The sequence below is a fragment of the Crocuta crocuta genome, unplaced genomic scaffold (assembly GCF_008692635.1).
Source record: "Crocuta crocuta isolate KB4526 unplaced genomic scaffold, BGI_CrCroc_1.0 scaffold193, whole genome shotgun sequence".
NCBI lineage: Eukaryota > Metazoa > Chordata > Mammalia > Carnivora > Hyaenidae > Crocuta > Crocuta crocuta.
Window position 1 is genome coordinate 3,538,042 of NW_027529624.1, and position 16,699 is coordinate 3,554,740.

Sequence of the window (16,699 nt, forward strand, 5' to 3'; positions counted from 1 at the left end):
TGTAAACTATGAGATTCTTAGCATCTCAAACACTCTGAACATCAATTTTATTCATTCATTCATTTAACCAGTCTTTATGAAGCTCTGTTGTTTGTTTTACCCAAGCATTGTCCAAGATACTAGGAATATAACATTGAACAACACAGACATAGTCACTACTTTCATAAAGCAGGTAATCCAGTGAGGAGTAAAGATAATTAAACAGTGTTAACAAGAAAATGAGACAGGCGCTAGGCAGTGGAAATTATAGAATTAAATGAGAGCATGGAACAGAATCATCGAACCTTGTTTTGGGACTGGGGTAGACTTCCCTTGAGAAGTAAAATTTAATGTAAGCCCTTAAGAATATACAGCAGTTTGCCCGATGAGGAGCACCTAGAACCCCCTTACGGGGTTATCAGAAAGATTAAACTGAATAAAATAATTTAGAACAATTTTATCCTTGTGCTTTCATTTACCCCTATGGATTCACATCTTTTATAGACTCTATTATCATGTATGGAGCTGTGGGGTGCCAGGCTCTGTGCCAGCTTCCCATATCTTATCTAATTTATTAAAAATTTTTTTAACATTTATTCATTTTTGAGAGATAGAGAGTGAGTAGGGGAGAGGCAGAGAGAGAAGGAGACACAGAATCCAAAGCAGACTCCAGGCTCTGAGCTGTCAGCACAGAGCCCTACGTGGGGCTCAAACCCACAAACCGTGAGATCATGACCTGAGCCGAAGTCGGATGCTTAACCGACTGAGCCACCCAGGTGCTCCTCTTATCTAATTTATTTATGACAACCTCATGAAGACTACTCAAAGTGCTATCATCTTTTTAAAAAAGGGACAAGAACTATTCCATTTTGGATGAAATTATGCAGAGTGCAATAGGAAAACACAAAGAGAATGAAATGCTTTTGCTAATAGTATACTGTGAAATGAGAAGCCATTATTATTACCATTACTTTCTTACATATTTATGTCTGGACACAGTGGTTAACATAGCCTGCAGTTTCATTATGTTCTACTCCTGAATGGGTGCACTTGAATATGTGGTACTGCAAATATCTTCTTTTTTGTTCTTACAAGAATCCTGTCCATTTAGGTCTCCTTCCAGTCTGCACTTATGCAACTGATATTTGGAAATTAAATGGACACATTTCGTGTTACCCTACAAATTTTTACTTAGTTGATTTGGGTGCTTCATTCTAGTCTGTCAAGATAATCTTGAGTTCTGCTTTTGTCATCCATATTAGCTCTTTTTCATTAGATTTGATAAGCATCCCTTCTGAGATCTGAGATTCAGTGACCAAGGCAATAGCCTTACTTTATTTCCTTTGATTCTGCTGGCTCCAGGTTGAGCAAACTGGAGCCAATGTCAGCTTTCACCTGACTCAAGCTCCTAAGAAGATAGAGGCTGAAGCAAGATTCACGAAGCTTCTCCCATCCCTTCCATTGGTGGTGTTGATTATTAAATCTTGCTCTCACATTCTGGGATTTGATGGCCTAGTCATCCCTTTTGTGTCCTTCTTTTTGCCTTTTTATGAGGACATCCCTAAGATGACATGTGGACATGGCCCTTTCATGGCACATCACATTCCATATTCTGGCTTCCCTTTTCCCTTACTCTATCACATCCCTATCTGTGTGCTAAGAGTATACCCCCCACCCCAAATAGTCAATGCTTTGCAAGTGGTTTGGTAGTGGTAGATAAAAGCAAGGAACTAATCTTGTTCATATACTTTATATGAATTATAATTACTTCTGCTTTTTATAGAAATCTCAGTTTCTTAAAATCCTTGCATTCACTAAAGTTTTATGCATACCACATGTGGCAGTAGTATAATACTTTCACATCATTTACATTATCAATGAGCTTATTTTCATTTATTAAATTTTCACTTTTCAGTGTTACTCTACTGCGTACCTTATGTTCCAAAATGTTCTTTAAAAAAATGTGTCATTGCCTCCAAATAGTTTTTTTTAAATATAAAAGTGATGAAAATAGTAATAATGTTATAAATGTAAACTGTGGAAAGATCTCCATACAATGCAGAGTGAAAGAGAAATTTAAAATAATATTACAAATTATGGAAAGGTCTTCATATAACATAGAGTGAGGAGTAAATCTCCAGCTAAAAAAATATAAATATAAAATGTAATAATAAGTATCTGAAAATGTATTTTATTTGGCTTGCAATCCATTTGCTTCTGCTGCCCCAGGAACTGTCAGTTTTAAATCTTTGCAAATACTGACAGATAGTTAAAGAACTGCTATGGATTTTCAAATAAAAAAGAAATTTATTTGGTAATCTAGTCACTTTTTCCCCCAGTCCTTGCAACAAATAGTGTTCGCTAGTATGACTTAAGCGAATTGTATAGCCAAACGTAGAAGAGAATCTAAAACTCCAGAGGCAGTATTCAAAATATATACAAATCACAGCATTGCTGGAAAATCTGATAAAGTACTCAAAAAGTTAATGAAAACTTTGCAGAATTCTTTAATCCAATTAACACTTTTGGATACTATATACTATTAATGCTAAAAAATGTGTAGAGAAATTGCTAGGTGTGAATTTCTAGCACATATTTTGGTTTACATGTAAATAAAACCACTCGTATGGAGAGTGTAAATCAACCCCTTGAATATGTACAAGGCATATATGACAGAGGTGTGTTCAACAGCTCATTATCACTGAAAGCCTGTGCCATCAGCAGACTTTTTTCATTTAAGTTAAAAAGATTTTGTGAGTCAAGAGGAGGACAGTACAAATACACTGGGATCCATACCAATAGTGCACACATATTTTCTTGAATATTTTATTCACAGAGACTCATCATCAGCTAACAATATGCCTCCCAAGTTTGATCCAACGTTGAAAAAACTGTAAATTTTTACTGTGACTGACATAGCCAGTATATGTGCATGTTTTCACTGCGAGGTGTTGAGAAATGGTTGGTGAATGCAAAACTCTATTTTTTTTCGTACTGACACATAGTGGTTGATAAAAAACAAAAATGGATGTTTTAAAGATAGGAATGAAAAGAAAACATTTCTTTGTGACTTGATCACTTCAATTACTTAGAATGGACTAATATATTTCAAAGTTGGAGTCAGTATCTTGAATAAAGGGAATCTGTCATTTCAGAGATAAAAGATTATAATTTCTAATGTTCAAGACACAATATTAGAATTTCTTAAGAACAGCAAACTATGAAGAAATCCTTCAATCATTATGGCTAATAATTTTCTTCCAGTGTAAGAGAAAGAAACTGATGATATATTATTGATAATGTCTGAAAAAAAATCACACCCCAATGCTGCCACAAAGCATTTAGAAATATATTCCAAAGACACATTCAACCAAAGAATGAATTGGTATTCATCTTTCAAGTTGAAGGATTCGTCGAAAGTTAAAACTTTGCCTATGATGTATTTATGTCTAATGGAACATGGAAAGCAATCTTCAGTGATAAATCTGTTCTTTCTGAGTCAATGCTTTATTTGGATATCCAGGGTCATCTAAATATCTTTATAATTGTGAATTGGAATCTTTCAATTTAGAAGGAATAAAGACTAGCACCTGGACATGTCTCGAGCTGCTCGTTGTCAAGCTGGATATAAACTAAAATTGGTGGTCAGCTTGCAACAAATGAAGTGGTCTGCAAATGCTCAGGCATTGAAAGGCTCTGCCAGAAATTCTGACCAGGTTCAGAAAGCCCCTATCCCCAGAGCAGGACATTACCCTGAATTGGAGACTGTTGACTAAGCTAACATCAGTCCTCATTTTTGCCATTTCTTTTTTCCCAAGACTGGAGCCTTGTCATTGATTGTTGACCCATGACTCAGACTGCTTACTGTTGCTCACAGCCTGGACCCTTGATACCCTACCTCCCCTGCCACGTTGAATATCCTAGAGCCAACTGCTCGAGCTTTGGTAGTAAGATAGACTACTGTGTTCCTTTGAATAAAATCACTTGTGTGCTCCATCTGGAGCTCATTAAAAAAGACACGCTTCTTTTCTCTTTTACTCCTGATGGGTCCCTCCATGTGGAGGTAGCTCAGCTAGTGAATTGCCCCTGGCCTTAACTATCCTCACTTATCAGATTTGTGAGTTTTGAAGGAGAAACTGGGTTTTGATAACCCAGGGCCTTCCTCCTGTTTCCCCTTGGGACCATGCCAAACATGAAACAGGGGCTGCTGTCACTTGGCAACCTGGCCAATGACCATTATAACCTGTGACAGGGTGAATGGATCTGTCTGTTCTAGGGTTCAGCATCAGAGAGGAGCTGGCCTGCAGATACGTCATATTTACGAATGTAACTTCTCTGGGTAGTAAAAGTGAAACATTGGCTCTCTTTGCCTGTTATTTTCATATGTCTCACCCAACTCAAAGGGTGAGAAAAGGAGGTACTATCACTTAGCTTTATTCAAACTCTAATACCAGCATCTATTGCCATATCAATTTCTTCCACTGCTGTACCACGTTGGGGACAGAAGGAACCTGTACACTGTTTCAGCTCACTTCTTCTCCCCACCTGCTGGGAAACAGTATTCCTGGGTCTCAGAGAAGCTCAAACTATGGTTAAGACTGACAGGTAGTCAGCAACCTCTGGTGATTTAACCAGTGATGGAAATATTTAGCCGGTACCAGCCAGTCCAAACATCCCCATCTTGTCTGTAAGCTATTGGAGTCCATTTCAAGGGGCTTGCTGAAATCTGAATGCATCCCTATATCCCCCCAGACTGGCAGGTAAAGTATCAGGCAAGAAAGTGAAGCTAGTTTGTTCTGGATTTTTGTTAGGAAATGCTACTAGCTTGGTAGTAAAGCTAAATCTTCTATATTTTCATAACCTTTGTGTTTCACATGTATTGCATACTCAATAAATGTTTTGACAAATGAATAAATTAATCAGTCCCATAAACCATTGCCAACTCCTAATAATTATCTTTTTAAGTTGTAAGTGTTCCCAAACCATCTGTTTAATGATAATTCAGTATTTTCTTGTTCTAATTTCAAGCTGCATATATAAAAGGAGGGATCTCCTTTTTACCTCGTTGGTAAAACAGAACAATATTTACCTTCCCCCAGCCTTCCACCCTAGCTCTCTTTCTGGATCATTTCTTAAAGAGCAGAAATGTCGATCCATCAACATACACATATTTTATTAATACATCTGTGCCCTGAGATAGAATTATTCTGGTTGTGAGAATTTGAATTCATTTAAAGCATATTAAATCCTCTCATTATTATCTTTTATCTTCTGGGAAGTATCTGGTTAGAGTTAGCATTTCTAGCATCTATTAATTATTCTCCTTGGTGGTGAAGGCAAGTAGGAACTGAGCCATTTGCTTTTCCTCTTTTTTTTTTTTTAATATTTTAATGTTTATTTATTCTTGAGAGAGAGAGCACGAGCAGGGGAGGCGCAAAGAGAGAGGCAGACACAGAATCTGAAGCAGGCTCCAGGCTCCAAGCTGTCCGCATAGAGCCCAACATGGGGCTTGAACCCATGGACTGTGAGATCATGACCTGAGCCAAAGTCAGGCACTCAACCAACTGAGCCACCCAGGTGCCCCTGCTTTTCTCTCTTTCATGTGTTAACATTCTAATAACAGCCCTAAGAACTGAATCTATACCCTTGTCTCCTTTGTAGTATTATTTACAACTTTGCCAACCTCTGCCCTTTCTGGCAATATTCTTACAAGTTCCATAATTTGTTGTTTGGCTGTCTTCTGTATTTTTTTTTTAATTAAAAAAATTGTTTTGAGTGTATTTATTTATTTTAAGAGAGACAGAGACAGTGCGAGTAGGGTTGGAGGCAGCGAGAGAGAGAGAAAGAGAAAGAGAGAGAGAGAAAGAGAGAATCCCAGGCAGGCATTGTGTTGCCAATGCAGAGTCAGACATGGGGGCTTGAACTCATGAAACCGTGAGATCATGACCTGAGCCAAAACCAAGAGTTGGATGCTTAACTGACTAAGCCATACAAGCGCCCCTTTGCTTCTGTATTTTGTACACACACTTCCAATGAAAAGACAGCCTAGGGGACACTTCCTGAGGTCACTGTCTTTCTCTGAGAGCCCACTGCCAGACTTAAGGTTCGTACAAAGCCATCATCTTCCTTGACCACAATTGATTGGACAAAGAATGAGCATCTGGGAAACCAGACTCTCTCTCTCAGGAATTCAGAGCTGAGATGGGCTTGCTATCTGAGTCTAGGTTGGCCGGATGAGTGGAGAGATTAGGACCTGAGAAGTTATGAAATGGAGCAGAGGCAGACTGTACACAATGAATTGTGAAGAGGAGAATGGACAGATGGTAGAATGAAGCAGAGACAGTGAGCCAGGGAGATGAGCTCCTGACGGCTTTCCATGTCCTCGCAAATCATGGCAGTATAATCTCCGGAGATTTCAATTTGTATTCTTGCACCTTCCTGCTCCCATTATGAGGCAGGAACTAGACTATTGCTATTCCCTGGACGGCCGTGTGATAGGGCAGAAAGCAAATGCTGCTTAAAGGCAATGCAGAGAAGCAGTGTAGGGCTGCAGGGGTGAGAGCAAGAGTCTCGAGCCAGGCCATCTGGTTTCGAAGAGCCTTGTGTCACTTCCTGGCTGCGAGAACCTAGGCAAGTGACTTAATCACCCTGCTGTCCCATCTGTAAAATAAGGATAATGCTGCCTCCCTCGTAGGAGTATCATGACAATTAACTCAAAATCTAACATCCTTAGAACGATTACCGTCATGTCACAAAGAAACTAATAAGTGCAGGGTATTTTTATTAGGTTTTTTGTTTGTTTTCCTCTAAAGCCCAAAACTAGTGAAGGGCAGTGCTCTGTGTCCCAGAGGGTAAAACAGAGAGAGGAGCACCTCTGAGGACATGGAGTGTGTCGTGGGGGAAGCCAGCCAGGTAGGGTAGAGATTAGAATAGCCTGGAAGAGCAGTGGTTCCTAGGACACTCTGATGCAGTTGAGGCTGGGGGTGGGGGGGCGGCGGGTAGAGGCTGGACCTCAGACAGGAGGGGTGCCTTATGAGTCTGAGAAAGCAGAACCCTGCTCCCAGGACCCAGAAGCTGGCATCGATGACAGACTGCTAGCTGCTTTTCAAATGCTTTTCTTGCCACCTCCATGCTAAACGTTAGCTGGCCACCCGAGTCCAAGTGGCTGGATCTTTTATGAATGAGAGGCAAAGAGACTTCCATCTTAATCAAGCCTTTGCTACTTTTTCATTTTCGTATGCAGCCAGAGTGAATCCTGTCTGCATCCACATGAAAGTGACGGAGCTTCCTGACCTAAACTGCCAATTATGACAATGGGAAAAATGGAACAATGGGTGGAAGCCCAGGACTGCTGGCCAAAAACTGGAGATGCTCTTCTTTTCTTTGGAACCCCCCTGGACAAAGGTGGGCAAGGATGTCCCCCAGATAACCAAGATTTTGTATCCCTGCAACCTGGCAAGATGAGAGAATCCAAACCGGATGTTAAGTCGATGTAGTATTTCTCACGTTATCTGAGTTTATTGTTTGAGATTGAAGAGATTTGACAGCCGCCCTTGGATTTTATGCTTTACCCTAGAACCCTTTAAATGGATTCCTCTTTGAGTTCTTAAACTTAATTCAAAGTGATTTTTTACTCGCGCCCAAAAGGACCCTTTCTAAGACACAGGACCTACCTGTGCAAACACATTAATTTCTTTTTTTTTTAATATTTTTATTTATTTCTAGGAGAGAGAGACAGAGACAGCGTGAGCAAGGGAGGGTCAGAGAGAGAGGGAGATACAGACTCTGAAATAGGCTCCAGGCTCTGAGCTGGCAGTCAGCACAGAGCCCGATGCGGGGCTCGAACCCACGAACCGCGAGATCATGACCTAAGCGAAAGTCGGACGCTTAACCGACTAAGCCACCCAGGCGCCCCAAAACACATTAATTTCTTAATGTGTTTCTTTCATCTCTGGCTAGGAATACTTCAAATTATACTGTCAGATTTCATTTTGGGGCTCATTCTAAAGCGTTTTGTTTTTTGAAGAGTCACTTCCTGGGATCATGTTCATTTTTTACCTCACATTTGACATCCGCATTATCAAAGTTTCAGACCTGGGGAAGAGGCAGCTCACTCCACCCCGCGCCAACCTGGTTCTCTTCCTGGTCATGTTCGAACAAGCAGTCAGTTGTTTCTTATTGATCTAAATCAAGTCTAGGACGTCAGTTCTTGCCGGTTCCTCTACCAGGGAACAGTCAGCAGGCAAGGCAAGAATTTATCAGCTTATTGGTGGTAATTCTTGCAGCAGAATTAACCTACCTAGAGATGAAAGGCTCCTTGAATCTCTCAAATGTGGGTTTTACTGATGTGGAAGACTGCAGAAGAGCTTCTTGGGCAGAGCGTGGATAACACCCCTGGGGAATGCCTTCATTATTTAAACCATTCTCAAATGCCCCTCATTCTTTGAAGTTGATTGGCTCTTGAAACAAACCAAAGCCAAACACTGGAAAGAAGTAGCTGGAAAAAGCCCAGAGGGGAAGTGGGCAAAAGCAGAACTCCTGAGTGAAACGCAAAACCCCGTAGCTTTGTCCTGATTCACTCTGTGGTCCTGTACAAGCCACTTGAATTCACTGGGGCTTACTCTTTCCATCTATAAAATGGGGATAATTATCTCTCTTCTAGATAGCTCACAGAATTGTCTGCTACAGGGTTTGGAAACATAATTAAGTTTTGTTTAAGTGTATGGTATTGTTATGATCTGCATGTGCCCTCAATCCCAGCTTCCATCCTCATGTTAATTACATGTGCATTTTCTTTTTTCTTTTTAAATTTTTTAACATTTATTCATTTTTCAAAGAGAGAGAGAGAGAGCACGGGCGGGGCAGAGAGAGGGGGAGACAGAATCTGAAGCAGGCTCCAGGGTCCAAGCTGTCAGCACAGAGCCTGATGTGGGGCTCAAACTCATAAACCCATGAGATCATGACCTGAGCCAAAGTTGGACACTTAACACACTGAGCCACCCAAGTGCCCCATTTTTTAAATGTTTTTATTTATTTGAGAGGTGGGGGGAAAGAGTCAGAGAGAGAGCAAGACAGAATCCCAAGCAGGTTTCTTGCTATCACCAAGCTTGATACAGGGCTTGATCTCACAAATGTGAGATCATGACCTGAGACAAAACCAAGAATCAGACACTTAGGCAACTGAGCCACCCAGCACCCCCCCCCCAATTACATGTGCATTTTCATTTAACTTTCCCACCAGCCCGATGCAGCGTATATTAACATGCATTTTTGTGTTCACTTTGCAGACTTCCTAGGCTCTGGAATTGAAGTGATTACTTATTGAGAGTCTCATAGTTGATAACTTTTAGAGACAAAATTTGAGTTCTAAGTTTACTCCAAAGCTGTGTGTGTTTGTGTACACTGTACACAAAGAGGAAAGGGAGTAGAGAAGGAGAAGTTGGAATTCCAAGGCTGTCTTTTTGTAAGGCATTTATTTGTGTTTGTTTTCTTCAGCAATGGAAGTATCTTTATGACCTGACACAGATTTATGGAAATAGAACTCCAGAGAATGTGTACCTTTCAGGCACCTAAGCTCCATTTATAATAGCAGATCTGTTCACTGTCATCCAGGAACCCAGTCAGATCCTAAATTCATGTCACTTTTCTGCTCAAAGCCCACCAATGGTTTCTCATCCCACTCCGAGTAAAAGCCAGAGTCTTACAATGGTCCACCAGGTCCTGTGTGATCTGTGCTTCCTCTCCTTCCTTCTGGGTCCTCACTGTTTCTCATTCTTCCCCAGCTCACTCTGCTTCAGCCATCCTTGCATTCTTGCTAATCATCTAGCCCTCCAAGGATTCTCCTGCCTTAGGGCCTTTGCATCAGCTGTTTTGTTCTACCTGATTACTCTTTCCCAGATACCCACATGTCTTACTCTTCTTCCAAGTCTCTGATCTTATCCGTGAGGCTTTCCCTGGCCACCCATTCACATTGTAAGTCCTCTCTTCCCCCACAGCCTTCCCATATCTTAAAGAAGCCTGTTTCTCCTTGCCATGAGGAGGAAATAGACCTTGCTAGGAAGTTACACTTCTCCCCACAGGATACAGAAGGCCTTCAAACAGGAGCCCATAACAGCACAGAAACAGGAGAGGCCTTACAAATCCTTGCAATTAGTTCTTCTGTTTCACAGATGGAGACAAGAAGGCTCAGAGAGGGAAGTGAGACTAAGAAGCTGTGTAGAGATGGGTCTGGGAAGAGAAGCCAAGGTCAGCCATGCATTCATTCATTCAGCAAACATCTATTACAAGTTAGGGCCTTGAGCTACCCTGGTGAATAAAACCAGTTTCAGTTCTTCCCTACCTCTCTCTGGAGCCTCCAGCCTCATCAGAGAGGTAGTCACTGAACAAATCACTACATAAACAACTGTAATTCAGTGGTGGCAGGTGTTTCAAAGAAGCCCTCGGTGCTATGACAGCACAGTTTGAGTGTTGACTTGGACAGAGAGATCAATCCATGCTTCCCAGCTAGTGCTGGTGATGGACGAATGACTGACAGGTGGCTGGAGGAGAGCAAAGGGCATTTCAGGCAGCTGGGCAGAGTGTGGTGTGCGATGAAGACAGAAATGGAGGTAGAGTTAGTCTGTGGCTCCCTATAAGCCGTGATAAGAAATTTTATCCTCATCCTAAGAAATGTCGAAAGGTTTATCTGATTGCTATTTCCATCCCTTACCTTTAAGCACACTGACAAATAATGTTAAGGATAAGTAATAGAGGAGGCAGATTCAATTTCTGTTTATATCCATGAACCATCCAAAGGGTGAAAAATATACTTGGAAAAACATTCCTTCGTTCCCTTGCCACATCATACTTTCCTGGTTGCCTGGGCAGTCAAATGCCTTCTGTTTCTCTGCAAGCCTGTGTGTGCACTCCACACACACACACACACACACACACACACACACACACTTTACATGTACTTCTTCATTTTAGCAAACAATGTCTTGACATTCCTGATACAGGAATAACAGAGCTTATTCTGATTAATCTCATTTACTTCCAATTCATTTATCCACTTGGGTCATTTGATCTGCAGTTACTTGCTGTCTGGGCACTGAGAATAATGCCCATCCTGACTTCTCCAAATGATGCTAATTCAATCGAGAGGTCTCTCCTGGTTGTTACCGAGTTCCACTATCTGGTTCCAGAACATAGAGAAGCACCCAGGAGCATTGTTATTAGCCACTTTGGAAGGTTTGTGATGTCTGTTTGCCTGGTTGAATGTTGCTTTTCAGGAAGAACCATGTGTTTCTGACCTCTGGGGCCTTGCTGCTCCTGGAGACTGTCCCTCCCAGGGCTGGCCTTCCATATGCAAATCAACCAATGCCCAGGTCTTACCCCCACCACCTCCTGTACTCTGGCTCTTACACTGTGGGCCACTCCCCCACTCTAGTCACCGAGGGCTGGGTACCAGACAAATCTGGACAGCCCTAACTGTAGAGCCCACTGAAGTTATTCAAACTAGCCAGTCCTAAGCCCACTTACCCTTCCTCACGAGTCCCTTCCCTGGAAACCATAAAAAAGGCTCTTACCAATGTTTTTCTCTATCACGTCTGCCTCTGACTGATCCTGGTGTCTCCCCATGTGGCCCTTCATGATGTGCTCCACCCCTCCTCTTGGCAACTGTGAGTAACAGTCTATCTTTTCAAGAACAATCATCTCTTGAGGTGCCTGGCTGGCTCAGTCAGAGGGGCAGAGGGGCATGCCACTCTTGGTTATGAGTTTGAGCCCCATGTTGGGTGTAGAGATTACTTAAAGAAATTTAAAAAAATCATCCCCTGATCTGTTGGCCTTATCATTCCGAATACAAATAAAACCCACATTTTCAAACAGCTTCCTTAGACTTCTTTCATTGCCTTCTGAGCACTCCCATGTGAGAGCCCTCTGGCCTTCCTGGGGTGTGTGCTAGTGGAAAGGCACAGATTTCAGAGGCTGGCAGACCAGAGTCAATAGCCCTGGGGAGTTAGGGACTGGCAGCTTCACCTCTTTGACCCTTCCTCCCTCCACAGAAGGAAATGAGTCACACAGTCATCTCACGGGGTGGCTTGAGGCTCGAATGAGATAATGCAGGTCATGCATCTACCACAGGATCTAGTACATGGTGGCTGCTTAACGTGTTAGGTTCCTCCCCACCCGCCCCTCTTCAGTAATCTGAGCGCCTCCTTTGCTGTCTGTTTTCTGCCTGTCGGTTTCATTGTTCCGTCAACCGGGAATCTTGAAGAAAATCCAAGGATGATTTATTGTAAGCTTTTCAACCTTTGCTTCCTTTATTTGTTAACCTCCAGCCAACCAGAGCCTTTTATTTTCCCCTCCATAAGCCCCCTGCAGACTCTGACAGGTTCTGAGAGGGTGTTTTTGATGAACTGCTTGGACCCAGCGCTCGCTCTAGCTGCTCTCTTGCCAAGCCTGTCAAGAGGGCTCCCACAGACGCAGAAGAGTCGGGCCTGAGTTCCAGCTCTGACTGCTTCTCATGCATGCCTGGGGGGTGCATTAGTTCACCCTCCGAGCTTTCACTTCCTCCTTTGTAAAATCAGGATAAAAATGCTCCTGTTGACATTGCCCGAAAACTTGACAATAAACTATTTAAAAAAAAAAGCCAATAGAAGCAAATAGAAGTTAACACAGATGTTGAAAAAAAGATGAATAAAACTTTTCATTATTACTAAAAAAAATAAAATGCTCGTGTTGCCTCTATCTTACTACTGTTTTGTGAAGCCCCGTGAAACGACAGGACACTAGCAAAATCTATCCTGAACAACACTAGAGGCAGTCAGGGCTGACCCTCTGTTTTTCCTCTTCTGTGTGTCTTGACCTCCCCTCTCTCCTTCCTGGTATAGGAGGTATATCCTGGCCCCTACCATCCAGGCCTCCTACCCCCCCAGCCCTTCCCTTCCCTCACCTATCCCCACCCTGTGGCTCTGCGTCCAGCCTAAAAGACCTTCCTTTCTCCCTTATCTCGAGGAATCATAGAGGGAACCTCTGTGAAGGGGACAGAGAAAACCACAAGGAAGAAAAGGGGAGAGGAAAGATCAACTGTGTGTGTGCAGATGTGGGCACGTGTGCACGGACACTGACTACGTCCCAGGCGCTGTCCCATGTAAACCTCTTAGCCCTGGAAAGTGGGAGTCCTCAGTGTCACCATCTTAATAATGAGGACACACATGCATGTCTATGAGACACAGAGACGTGCAATAACTAGTTGGGAAGTGGCCCATCCTGGATTCTAAATGAGGACTTTTTTGAGCCTGAGCTCTTGACCCCTATGATGTCCTGGTCCGCAGTCACATTATAAAAATGCTCCCATGCAGCCAATCCCAGGAAAGAAACATCTCCCTTGGGGTCGCTGCTGTTCCTGGTCTTCACCTGTGTTCTCCTATCTGACTCTGAGGGTTCCTGTGTGCTCATCTCCTGCACTAAACAGTGAGCCTCTTCTCCGGTCCTCTTTCAGTGCCCGTGGGGCTGAAGCCAGCACACACACGTTCTCACCGAATGTTTGCTGCATTTAATGTAATTCAAAGGAACATCCCTGCCCCACTCTGGGAAGAGAATGCACACATGAGAACGAGAGAAAAACGATCATGAAAGAGTAGCTGGGGAGTAACGATACCTTTCATGGAATGGACAGATTTCTCCCTTCGGATGTCCGTGCTTTCAAAATGAAATGTTAGTGCCCGGTGCTTGTTGGTAATGTACCTGACATTGCTCAAGCCTGGCGTCACCAAAGTACAAGCGGGACAGTCTCTGTGGCATCTGGTGATTTACATTGAGCAAGGACTGATCACCCCTTTGGGGACAAAGTACCAGTCAAGGGACACAGCGGCAGCCCTTTCTCTCAAGGATGATGCAGTAGGGCCCAGAGAAAGTGGGTGATGTGACTGCTCGGTTGTGCCAAGGAGAGGTTTCTCCACATGATGTTGCTGTAATTGATACTCGGGCTTTTTCTTTGGGTTCATTTCTCTTGCAAGTTTTGCAATGTTTAAATAGCCAGAGAGCAATGAGAATTGGGATTCTGGGGTTCTGTCTCAGGCTTTCGGCTCTAATTTACCTATGCTCACTCCTTAGTTAGACAGCTTTAGGGGCTACTGTTGACTGAAGGCATCGGGATCATTTTTCCTGTGTTACAAATTCAAATTGTGATTCAAAAGTGGCTCTCTGCAGGACAGTGTGTGAAAAGGTTGGTCGTTTTATGAAAAGTGTGAAAAAGGAAAACAATGAACCAAGGCTAAGATGTAATACAAGACAAAACAAAACCAATAAACCCTGAGCCGAAACCAAACCCAGACAAACGCTCGAACCTGTCATTGATTCTAGAATTTTGGGGACATGCTGCTACATCCAGTGTCCTGTCAGTGTGTTGTAGTGTGAAGGAAATGAGTCCTGAATAAAGGACTGCGGTGGCTCTGCCATGGGTTTGGGAATTCATTGTGTTTTAGCTTCTGTCTCCTCATCCCTGAAATGATTTATTTGCCCCCTCGAGCAGAGAATTAGACCGTGAGGCCACCAGCGTCCACCATGGCCATGGAAGTTCCTCCCAGCTATTTAGACCAAGCCCCCAGAAGGATTTCTGTTTCAGGGAGGTTCATGGTAACTAACCTCTTCACTCCCTTTTCCCACTCAAAGAAGCACAGATGCTGAACAGGGGGAAAAAATGCATAAAGAGTTTTCTAGCAAACAATACTTTGTATGGATGAGGTGCTTTAAGGGTAAAACATATCCACTCACGTTAATGCCTTCAATCTTGACAAAAATCTTAAGAGACAGGTAGGATTTTTCGCAGTTTTCTCTTCACAGTTGAGTGAACCCAGGGCAGAGATGCTAACTGGCTTCACCACCGCCTGGTGGTTAAGTGGTCTGGGAGACACAGAAGCTCAGGCAGGTCTGACCTCTAGTACAGAGCTCTTATGACCAGACCATTCTAAAAGAACTTCTGGAAAATTCTCCATCCTCCTTTGCTTTTGGCGCCAATCCCTTTCTGGGGCACAGGGAATGGCTGGGAGAGTCACATTCTTCTCTGTCAAAGGCCTACAGTCCATTCTTGCTGGTGTCACCTCTGGTTCTTCTGCAGAGAGGAGACCCAGGCCTTTCCGGCCCCTCCGCAGCCTGCTTCCTCTGCAGGAAGGCCTGTGGTCCCACCCGCCTCCCAGTGTGACGCTAACATGTAACCTCCTTAGGATGCGGAAACTGATGCCCAACCTGGGGTGGGTGCCCCTCCATGCTCCCACAGAATGTTGTGCCTTTCAGCTAGGACGATAACCCATTCATTCCTTTTCCCTCAAGTGCAGTGGGATCGCTCTGCAGAAACCCTTCTGACCACAAAATCACATCGGAATCCCGCGCTCCCTCCCACTCCGTGGCAGCAGAACTCTAAGGAGGCCCCAGAGTTTTTCATCCCCTTGTGTGCTTGCTCTGTTGAACCCCACCCTGCCCCAGGTGTGGGCAGGGCCTGGGGATGCGATGGGGTATCATGCCATGACTACATTATCGATAATAGACTCCGTCTGAGCAGGCTGGAGGGAGAGGTTACCTCTCGAGGGCTTCGAAGAAGGAGACTGGCACGTTGTGCAGGGGACCACTTGGCAGGGAATGATGGGTATCCTCTAGTTGCTGAGCGTGGCCGTGACCAACAGCCAGCGAGAAAGCTGGGCTCTTGCAGCATTATTTATAATAGTCAAGATATGACAGCAAGTGTCCATCGATGGATGACTAGATAAAGAAGATGTGGTCTATATACACAATGGAGTATTACTCAGGCATAGGAAAGAATGCCATTTGCAATGACATGGATGGACCTACAGGGTATTAGGCTAAATAAGCTGGACAGAGAGACAAATAACATATTATCTCACTTACATGTAGAACTTAAACAAAACAAACAAGCAAACAAACCAAAAAGCAGACTCGTAAGTACAGAGAGCAAACTCGTGGTTGCGAGAGGGCAGGTGAGTTGGGGGACAGGTGAAATAGATAAAGGGGATTAACAGTATAGTTAGGGGCACCCAGGTGGCCCAGCTGGTTAAGTGGCCAACTCTTGATTTTGACTCAGGTCATGATCTCACAGTTTGTGCGTTTGAATCCCACATCGGGCTCTGTGCTGACTGCCAGCTCAGAGCCTGGAGCCTATTTCAGAGCCTGTATCTCTCTCTCTCTCTGACCCTCCCCTGCTCACGCTGTCTCTCTCTCTCTCTCTCCTAGAAATAAATAAAAATATTAAAAAAAAAAGTACAATTTTCGTGCTGAGCACTGAGTACTTGTACAGGAATGTTGAATCATATTGTACACCCAAAACTAATATAACACTACATTTTATACTTCAATTAAGAAAATTAAAAATAGGGGCACCTGAGTGGCTCAGTTGGTTAAGCGTCTGACTTTGGCTCAGGTCATAATTTCATGGCTTGTGGATTTGAGCACCTGCATTGGGCTCTGTGCTGACAGCTCAGAGCCTGGAGCCTGCTTTGGATTCTGTGTCTCCCTCTCTGTCTGCCACTCCCCGACTCATGCGCTGTCTCTCTCTCAAAAATAAACATTAAAAAAAGAATAAATTAAAAAAAAGAAAGTGGTGCTCAGTTGTACAAACACAAGGAACTGAATTCTCCCAACAAACAGTGAACTTGGAAGAGGACCCTGAGTTCCAGATGAGAATCATACCATGGCTGACATTTCCACTACAGCCTGGTGAGACCCC